Raw genomic sequence first — 10811 nt, 5'->3', positions numbered from 1 at the left:
CACAGTGTCTCCACCAACTGTGGGAACTCAGTGCATTTGCCTTTCAGAATACTAACTGGGACAAGACCTGCCTTCAGAGTTCTAGTGTGGACTAATTATTTACAAGCTGAAAATCAGTGTTTCTTCCCCAAACCAGTTGCATTTCCTTCATTCCTTGGGATAAAGCGTCCCCTCTCCATACCTGGGTTCACCCCATTCTCCAGCAAGCCTGAGAATGATTCTTGAGTATTGGTCCGCTGCTATGATTCCAAGAAGTTCTAGAACTACTGTCCTAGAGGACCCCCATGTAGAAGACGTCACATCTGATCATCTTGAAGAGTTTCATCCGGGTTAACCATTGTTGTGGGACCCTTCTTCAATTGTCCCATTCTTTCAACAGTGAAGAAACGAAAGCACAAACTCATGAGTCTGGGAAGCGGCCTGATAAACAAGCTCATCACCAGGGATGAGTCTCTCCAGCTTCCTGGAAAGCCAAATTAGTCAGTTATTTACATTTCAGATTATACTTGTTATACTCTCCTGCGGGGCACACCAAGGAAATGCTGCTGCTGTGACATCACTAGGGACCAACTGAATGGCATGGCACCTTTGGGACTCAAATGTCTATTGGAAGTGAATGAACTACGTTTACCCGATCTTGGAATGTTGTCACCTCTGCCTGAAATGAATATGTAGACTTCTTTTGTCAGAAGAAGTCTTATTCTTTGGCAGTTCTTGTAAAGCTCTGGAGGGGCCGCAGCCCAATCAATCTGCTCTATGTGTTCCTCCCTTCCACACTTGTTTCCCCTGCCTGTCAAGGTGGGAGCTAAGGAGAGTGGGGGAGATTGAATGCTCACAGGGCGATGAGTCCTACAGGGGAGGTGCGTGTTGCTCAATGAGCCTTTTGAGGGATTTTTAGGGAATAACCCCTCTGAAGAAGCCATTCACCATCCCAAATGCTGCTCCTTGTTTTACCAAGCACACAAACTTTATTCTTATGACTTTCCAAGTTTTGAAACAGGGTAGTTTTTCCTAAACTGAGTTACTTAATGTTTTTGTGGTGGAAGAGGTTGGGGATCCTGGAGACCCTCTCAGTGGCCCCTTTCTCTCACTTCACTTCCTACTCTAACATGACTGAAAACCCAGGAATATGACGCGAAATTCCGTCCATTCTGACGTTCGCTCTAAGAGATGTGGCATATATAAGAGAGGTGTAAAGAAACATTCAAAGGACGATTAACTTTGCCTTACAGTGGATAGGTCTGGATTTCCCTTAGTTGCCCCTGGAAATGGCCTGACTTCAAGACAGGACAAAGACGATCAAATACGGAGTTTCTCAGAATCTCCAACTCTAGGATCGCCCCTTCCGACCCCCATGCTTGTTGTGGCTCTTAATCTTTCCTCAGGGGGATGAAAGGATCCTGTTGCTTCAGCATGCACGGCAGCTTTATTTTAATTGGCAGCAATGAGATGCCTATCTCAGGACTACATGAGAAGGAAACCCAGTTTATAACTGCTTGTAACTTAGTCTTTTTAGGGAACCAGAAATATAAAGCTTGACTCAGTTACATCTACAACCGAGAAAACAAAAACTTTATATAAAAAAGAGGTTGAATAGTGGAAAAATAGACTCCTGTACAGTTATAGCCGGTTCAGCAAGTGAGGCACGGGAGAAGAGGAAACAAAGGGAGAGGAGGGCTGAGGGAGGCAGAGCCGAGAACAAAGAGAAGCATGGAGCTTTGGGAAGTTCATGTTCCCTTGTTTGTTTCTACCTGCAGCACCTGCAGTGTTTCTCATGCTTGAGGGACCCTTGTCTGATGGGCAGCTCCAGTCTGCTCAGCCGTGAGAAGCAGCCCCACCATTTTCAGAACTAGCCTGGCTTGTACGCAGGCTCTTCGCTAGACCCTGGTAGCTTCCGGCGGTTGCCTGCTTCAGGTCTTCTGAGTGTCTGTGTAAAGTTTCAGTGTGGCATTGCCTTCAGTCTTCTTGAGAAATATGTCCTGTGATTCAAGAAAAAAAAATAAGAATTAGACATAATTAGACCTAATCTGCCTTGGAGTCCTAGTTGTCTTCCAATTTTGTTTTTGAGAAGTACTTTAAAAATTTTTAAAAATTTAAACCTCAGCTTCTGATGAAGGATGACTTTTTAGGCCACTGTTTCCTCAGCTTTAGTTACCTATACATCTCTTTGGGATCTTTGAAGACCACCTGTGCTATTTCCCCTCAATATTTTTCTTTACATGAACTTAAATGGTATAATAATTTGTTCTTATTCTAAGTCATAAGATTGGCAAAATCACAAGTGTATTATTTAAAAAGAACAAACAGGCAACAATTAAAGTATTGGGGCATATGGTACCTCGATTTCACCCATCCACCAGGATGATTAACCTCGTCAACCGCATGGGTTTAGAATCACCATGGAAACACAGTTCTGGCTGAAGGTATTTCTAGGAAGCTTTGACTGACCAGGGAAGACCCAGTCTTGAATGGAGCGGCACCATCCCCATACAATGGCGTCCCAAAGTGGCGAAAATGTTGAAAGTGAGCTGAGTACCGGCACTGCTTTCTCTCTGTTTCCTGGTGATGGACGCAATGTGACCAGGTGCCTTGTCCTCCTGCTGCTGGGCCTTTCCACAGCCCCACGACACACTGTACCCTTCTTGAACTGTAAGCGACGCTGCTCTGTGTGGTGTGCTCGGTGGCAGCAGTGCAAAGAGTAGCGAATGTGCTAGGAAATGCTTGGTTTCTGACTCATGATTTCAAATACACATTTTGTGTCGGAAGAGCGTATCCAGTGTGCATCAAAGAGGACAGATCCAAGACAGGTGGCATCCCAGGAGGCGGAAAGGCCCTATAGGTCACAGCCGTAGGATGAAGCTTATCAAAAATATGGGCTATTTTCCAAGTGAATTACATTACACACACACACACACGCACACACGCACGCACGAGCGTGCATCTCTCGTCAGCATTTACATCCTGGATCCGAGGGATGGAGTTAGTGTGTTAACCAAAGGATTACCCTCTGCAAAGGTGCTAGATGATCAGTTCCAGAAGATTCTTCTGAGAGGTGCTTCTTAAAGGGGCCATAATGGTCGTCTCACTTTGTATTTGTTATGCCTCGAAAAAACAGGGTTTCTGTGATTAAAAAGAGAAGCACATTACTTAATAATAATCTTAATCAGCTGAATACCTTTGTGGTTTCTGAGGAAAAAGATAAATAAGATTATGTTATTACTCTGTGACTCTGTGTTTGCCATAGAATTTCTTCTTCAGATTTCAGGGTAAACAGAACAAAGGATCACTTCTACAATTTATGTTTTTCCCAGAGAATCTTTTGGTGTATCATTATTAGGGGATAGTGGTAGAAAAAAAGGATTAGGGCAATAGAAGGGTGCAGTTAATTGTGTAGTTCACAGTGATAGCTTTTTATTTATTTTTTTGCTTGTTGTTCTGAAATTTTTTTTTTTTTGACTCCAAGGAAAGACTGAATGGGGTAATTCTTTTCCCCTTTTCCTGTCTTTTTCAGAACTTGGAAAGGTGTCAAATACCCATGTTCGTAATAATCATAGTTACCATGACTGTTGGGGGGAATCTGGGCTTCAAGTAAATATACTATCAAGAGGACTGTATGAAAAAAAATAATCTCCATGTTTAAGGGCAATAGAAGGATTCTTTTGCCCAGTGAAGAAATGTGGACTTGGGCCATGGACACTGGTCAGAGATTGTCTCTGGGAAGAACGACAAGCCTTCAGCATGAAGATGCTACCAGAAAAAGACATGCAATTAAGGGAGGAGGAGGGAAAGGCTGAAACCAGAGCCATTACCGAGATTGTGATAGGAGAAAAGCATTGCACAGAAGATGTGACCAAAGACCTCTCCGATTCGAGAGTGGAGGGGAGTGAGACCGTTTAAAATTCCGCTGCGTATTCATCCCGCAGGAAGAACGACATTCCTGTGTGTTGCCACTTGCCACCCCATGTTTAGAAACAATTAAAAGATGCAAATATTTATGAATCACTGCGTATGTTGTAATCCTATTTGGAAAACAAACATCGCCTTGTACGATAGGCTCTCGGTGCCGGTTGCTGTTGGGATTCAGGGGTTAAAGCAAGCCCTTCAAAATGAGCTCGTGACTGCTACCCAGACAAAGGGATGCAACTCAAGAGAGACTGTGCTGTTTGCTCACAAGCTGTTGCCTATGCCAAATGAGCATTTTAAAAGCCATTCAAATTAAGTTGAAAATTTGTAATTATATTTTCCCTTTTAATTGTAACTTATGCAAATGTTAGGTTCCAGCTGTACAAATAATTTTCACTTCAGTCTACAACATTCACATTAAATCTAGCATGTAACACCCTCATGCAAGAGTCTTCCCGGGCTGTAGTTGCAGACTGAGAAGGCTGGAGTTGGCTTGATTAGTGATGGCTTCTGTGGCTGAAAGCCGGCAGTTAAGTACAGATCACACAGTGGTGGTCGAGAAGAAAGACACCTTTGCTATAATTTACTGGAGGCGATTTATGAATTGAACACAAAGAGTGAGAAAGCAGGCCAATCAGGGGAGGTACAAAATCTAAGAAAACCTGGATGTCTCCAGTGGACATCCGTGACTATGATATGGGCAGCACGAACTAGACTCAGTGGGTCACTGACAAAAAAGAAGATACAAAGTTGGGAGTGGGAAGCCAGAAGAGATGTATCTGGGAAGAGCTGGGGGAGGAGTGTTTGTGGAAATATGATTTAAATATGTTTTCTAATGTTCTAAGAATTTGGTAAAATATTATACTTAAACCCCTTGGGTGTTTGGTAAAGTAGATGCTGTAATTGGTGAAGTAAGCTTACAGTATATCAGCTACAGGAAATTTTCACTGGAAATGGCAAAATACCGAATTTCTGTTTATAAAGTGGTTTCACAGACATGACAATAAACACATGATCCACATCATTGTGTTTTCTCCTGTCAGAGTCCAGCCTGAGCTGTCTCTGAGCCTGAGCTCAGGCTGTCACTTAGGACAATGTCAGTGACACTTGCCCTTTTGGTGGTTTGGGGGTTTGATACCTACGGATAATAACATCTATAAGTTCACTTCATCAAAGGTCGGGGACAGGGTGGAGGGGTGGGGGTGAATGGAGATGGGTCCTTGCTGGTTTGGAAGAGAGCAGGTAGCTGCAGGGTTTGGGAAGGCATGGAAACCAGAATACCCTGGGAACTGGGAACTAGCATGGGGGCTTCAATATGTGTTATGGGGTCTGCTAATAGGGAACAAAGGATCCCTTTCTGCTGCAGGTAGGCAGATAAGAAAAGCAATGGCTCTTCCTGGCAGACAGAACCCATTTTACAGGTTTCCCAAGAATGCTGAGTCTGACCTTCTGTCTCTCCCCAGCTATCTTTCTGCTTCATTCAGTGAAGCCATGTCCAAAAGCATCCAAAGTTTTCACCAAGAGGGAAGAGTGATTTATACTTGTGTGTACATATTCTTTAAGAGCTTAAATATACCTTAGAAATAAAGCAAGAAAGAAAACAAGCAGGGATAAACGCAGCAAATGTCTTGTTTTGATTCTTGATAAATTTGGGAGTTTTCTTCTCCCTTTGCGGGGAAACATAGGGACCCTGGATCCACTTCAGTCCTGTTGACAATTGATCGATTGTTTTTTTTCTTTTCTCCTTCCTCACTCCTCTTTCTTCCTTCCTTCCTTCCTTCCTTCCTTCCTTCCTTCCTTCCTTCCTTCCTTCCTTCCTTCCTTCCTTTCCTTCCCTTCCGTCCTCCTCCTCGTCCTCCTCCTCGTCCTCTTCCTTCTTCTTGTTCTTCTTCTTGTTCTTCTTCTTGTTCTTCTTCTTGTTCTTCTTCTTGTTCTTCTTCTTGTTCTTCTTCTTGTTCTTCTTCTTGTTCTTCTTCTTGTTCTTCTTCTTCTTCTTCTTCTTCTTCTTCTTCTTCTTCTTCTTCTTCTTCTTCTTCTTCTTCTTCTTCTTCTTCTTCTCTCTCCCTTTCTTTCTTGTCCTTAACAGTGTCCTGAAAGCAATGGAAAGAAGAAATTTTTTAAAAAGTAACCCACGACTTGGTTTATTAGCCAGGGAAATGTGTCAGGATGGACTATAGTCAAATGATATGTGCGTATTTACAGAGGCAGCAGAGATCGATACTTCATTTGTCAATCAGGCAAACAAATTAGTATATCATAAGTTTAGGCTCACACACTGAATGGAGGTAGCATGTTCGAAAGCTAAGAAGGCCACTTCCTGAACTTTCATCATCAAGCCAAACATCGATTGGAAAACTTTACCCTCTTTCTTAACTTTGGGTACTTCCTAGGCTTAGTCATGACATGAACTTGTTCTCAGCTGGAATATTATGTAGGTTTTTTACTTTTTTTAAAAAAAACACCTGGATAGATCCTAGATAAAGATGGGAACATTTGTTGATCTCTAATTGGCTCCAATTAGTTAAAATTGATCTTCACACTATAGGAAACCTAAAACAAAGATTCCACAGTTCTGAAAATTGACACAGGTCCTGTCAATCCATATGCTTCAGGTCAAGAAAAAACATAATGGACAACACAAAGAAAAGCTGAAAAATAATGACCAGAGACAAAAATCTTAGAAAAATGAGAGAAAACAACAAAGACTTGAATTTTATTACAGGTTCACAGCATATTTTGTCATATAAGTAACTATGCAATGACGTATCCCTTTTACTTGTGGGTCAGTATGGATTCTTACATATGGCAAAGCAGTCCATGTCATTAGAGTTGGTGTGTTGCTCTGTACACAATGGATGCTATGTTTACTGTGAATAAACACAGTGATATCTTTCCTTTGTGAGCTGATTCATTCATTCATTCATTAGCTCATATATTTACTGACTCATTCCAAAAGCGTCTGGGAAGCGGTTGTTATGTGTCAGACAACATTATCAAGTATCAACCCCCAGTCCACCAAAATGGCAGTGTCCCTGACAGTGACCTAAATGACAGCCTGGGTTCAGCTCAGGCTGGCCTCTGACAGGATAAAACAGAAGGGTTGCTGGGGAGAGGCAGAAGCTTAGACTCAGCATTCCTCAGAAACCTGTGAAATGGGTTCTGTCTGCCAGGAAGAGCCATCATCTCCCTCATCTCCCTACCGCCAGCAAGTGGGGCTCCTTTGATCCCTAATGTGACATGTATCAAAGCCCTTGTGCTAGCTCTCAGGATACTGTGGATTTCACACCTTTTTAAACCCAGCAGCTACCGTCTCTCTTTAAAAGCAGCAAGGACGACCTCCCCCCCTTCCTGAGAGGTAGCCATGGCAACTTTGAACTTCCCCAAATAAACCTTCTTTCCACCCGTGGAGTGGCCTAGTTCAGTGGCTTCACTGCACCCTCGCTTAAAGTATGTGTGACAATGGGAAAGAAAAAAGTTAAATCATACATTTAGTGAATATTTATTGTGTGACTGCAACTGACCATCTAATGGAACCCAAGATTCTGACTTCTGTTCTCAGATACTCAGGAGGCAGAGGTGGTGGTCATGACCAAAGCCAGATTTATTCATTGGTGTTTTTCTTGGGAGCAGGAGATGGAGTGAGAGGTACAGCAATTTCTCAAGTAACTAAGGCTGGACTTGAACTCAATATGTATCGAAGGATGAGATGACACTCTGTGTCCACCTTTGGTTTGGTCCGTGTTGAATATTGAACCCAGGTCCTTGTGCATGCCAGACAAGCACTCTACCAACTGAGTTCAGCCCTTAGCCCTTGCTGGAACTCCACCTCTTCTTCACAGATGCAGATGCTTCCACTTAACGTATCTCACCAAAAGAGCCAACAGACACCACAAAAAGGATGCGGTGACTCTCATGGCTGGACAGCGGTTAAAAGCATGGACTTCGGAGTTAGACACGTGTGTTTCATACGCGGGCTTTGCTATCCAGTAGTGTCCTAAGTAAACGCTGCCCTTTCTTACAAATAGAAGAAAACGCAATATAGAACATTTCCAATGAAGGTTACTTCTTTGGCTTGTGATTAAAAATGCGTTTGAAGCATCTAACTTACGGAGCTGTGTTACATGGCTGACTGGAAGCTGCTGCTGGCTCCGGTCCAGCATCTCAAGGGTGTATCCATCTCATGTTACCAGAAGGGGGAGAGGTGCGTGTGGATCAAAATCCCCAATTTGAACTAAGGTTTCTGCTAAATGCTATTGCATTTGCGCCTTTGTGAAGCTGAAAACAATTGCGACTCTAAAGATGGCTAAGACAGGGAGCATCTGTAAAAGCTTTACACCTTGTAGGGCCTGACAAATGGTGGCTATTAGCTGCATTGCTAAAATCCTCCCTTCTTAGTGAGTTTCCATTGGCAAGCAAGCGCCTATTGCCTGCCTGGTTAGTGTTCATCACAGGATTCTGATACTGAGGAGACTCCAGGGACCTTCTGCGACCCCTCTGGTTCTTCGATGCTGCCGATTGGTCTGCTTCCAAACAGCAGCAGCCGTGGCAGAGCTCCTCTGGGGCTTCTTCCTTTTTTAAAAGGCTTATTTGTGTTATTTCAAATTATTTATAGGTGTGTTTGTTTATATGTGCATGGGTACACGTGAGTGCTGGTGCCTTTGGGGGCCAGAGGTATCTGTGGAGCAGTTGTGGATGTTTGTGAGCTGACTGGGGCTGATGCTGGTAACAGAGCTAGGGTTCTCTGAAAGAGCAGCCAGTGCCCTTACCCATTGAGTTCTCTCTCTGGCCCATCTGTGCCACTTTCTAGAGGACACTTTAGGGTATGGCCAGGAAGAAACCCAACCTTGACTGACTCCTTGCCACCGGGACAGTAATTCCTTCCTTGGACTCCTCCCATCCCCCCGCCCCTGCCATGTTCCTTTAGTTCATGTTTTACATTAACCCAATAGATCCTGACTAGGGTGCCAACCTTTGTTAGTTCTTGAAATTTCTGTGCATTGTTGATCTTTCCACGGCCTCTCCAGCATCCCAGAATGTGGTACTGCCATTTATTTCTATAAACTTCTACATTGATGAAATACAGAAAAATGGGGAGAAAAATCTGCCCTAAATCCATGTCTTGGGGGAATAACAGGAAGCAGGTAGGTCCACCCTTAATTGCGTTTGTACCCCAAAGCATATTCTAATCAACTGTCCTTTTATATTTGCTCTTGGCAAAAGCCTCAAGATATCCAGTTTGACTACTAAGTGGGCAGCCACTCACTTGTGCCTATTTTCAAGTGACAGGGAAAAGCAAGATTATGTGAAAAGGATGGTATTTTAAAAAATATATTAACAAGTAGAATAAATTCAATCCTTGGATCCATATTAGTATTTGGGGTAAGGAATATGCCCACATAATATTGTAGTGCCTTCATGGAGTAGAATTGGCAATATAGTATTTTTCACATCTTGAATTCTCCTCCTCCCCTTTCTCCTCTGCCTTCTCTTCCCACCTCTTTCTCTTCCTTTATCATTTATTTGTTGAGACAGGTTGGCCTTAAACACTCCCCGCAACTAAGTACGACCTCATATTTCTGACCCTCCTCTTCTACCTGGGTGTGAGATTCCAATCATTTGCAGCCGTACCTGGATTTATGATGCTGAGATTGAACCCAGAACTTTGTACATTAGAGAAGCATTCTCTCATCTGAGCACCACCTACCAGCCCCATCTTGCTGGCTTTCTTTCTCTGGGAGACTGGTTTCTAGTCTGCTTCTTATTCGATAGGACACAAAATGCTAATTCTTGGACTTCTCTACTCAGGAATTATGAAAAACTTGTGAATGGGGGCCTGGTACCTGCTTTTGGAACCTGCCTGATCTCCCTGGAGACTGGAGACCAGGCCTATTCACATCTTCCTTTGGCCCCTGCTCACGCTTCTGGCATTGTTTTTAAAAACTGGCTACAGAAAGCTGGTAGAAGAGGCGGTGCCTGGCAAGCAGATGCAGCTATGTCAGAGCTGTTTAGTCGGAACTCACAGGCCTGCCTAATATACAGTGCCACCAGGTTGCTGCTGAGGGAGACACCTATGATTCCATTAATTATTTAGGGATCCAACCTAGCCACCATTAATGAATTTGAATGTATTACAATGATCTTAATCAGAGGAACAGATGCAAAATGACAATATGATACACACAATTTTCCCCCAGCGAATTGCACACTATTAAGGTCTGTTGCAGTCAGTGAGTCCAGATGCTTCCACACACTTACTGACCATGAAAGATCCTGGTTTCATTACATGAAAGAAAATAAGTTCATCCTGTCATCTTGCAGAGTTAAAGTGAGATCCAATTCAGCAGCTGGTGAGGCGGCTAAGTTGGTTTGCAATAATCCTGCTTCCGCTTCGGGACTGACTGAGTGGCAAAGTCTATCGCATCCGGGCTTAGTGTTCACTTTACATTATCTTTATGCTTTCCCGGATGAGATGGGTTGCTCCCGCTCCAGAAGCCTCTGATGGGCTAAACAAGTTTTATACACACACCGCATGAGAAGAAAGTGACCTACTTCCATGGTGGATAAATTTATTAAAATCAGGGTAATGAAACTAAATCGCCACGATAAAATGGGAAGCTCACAACTCCTCAAGAATTGGTACCAGAAAGACTGTCATATTTCTGATGCGAGCCAGGCTACACTTCACAACATCTTTGCCTTCTTGTCTTAGGAACAGAATAAAAGAGATGGGGGGGGGGACACACCAATCTGAAGAATTTCTATATTAAAAAAAATAACCAAAGAAAACAGGAGTCAAATACAAAGATTATTGCAAAGATATTGCAACCCCTGTAGAGAGTGCCAAGGGATGCTGCCATCATGCAATAGCTGTGCAGAGTGGACAAAAAAGATGCAGTAGAGAAAGAGGC

This window comes from Chionomys nivalis, chromosome 18, assembly GCF_950005125.1.
Source record: "Chionomys nivalis chromosome 18, mChiNiv1.1, whole genome shotgun sequence".
NCBI classification, from domain to species: Eukaryota; Metazoa; Chordata; class Mammalia; order Rodentia; family Cricetidae; genus Chionomys; species Chionomys nivalis.
This window is presented reverse-complemented; position numbering follows the sequence as displayed.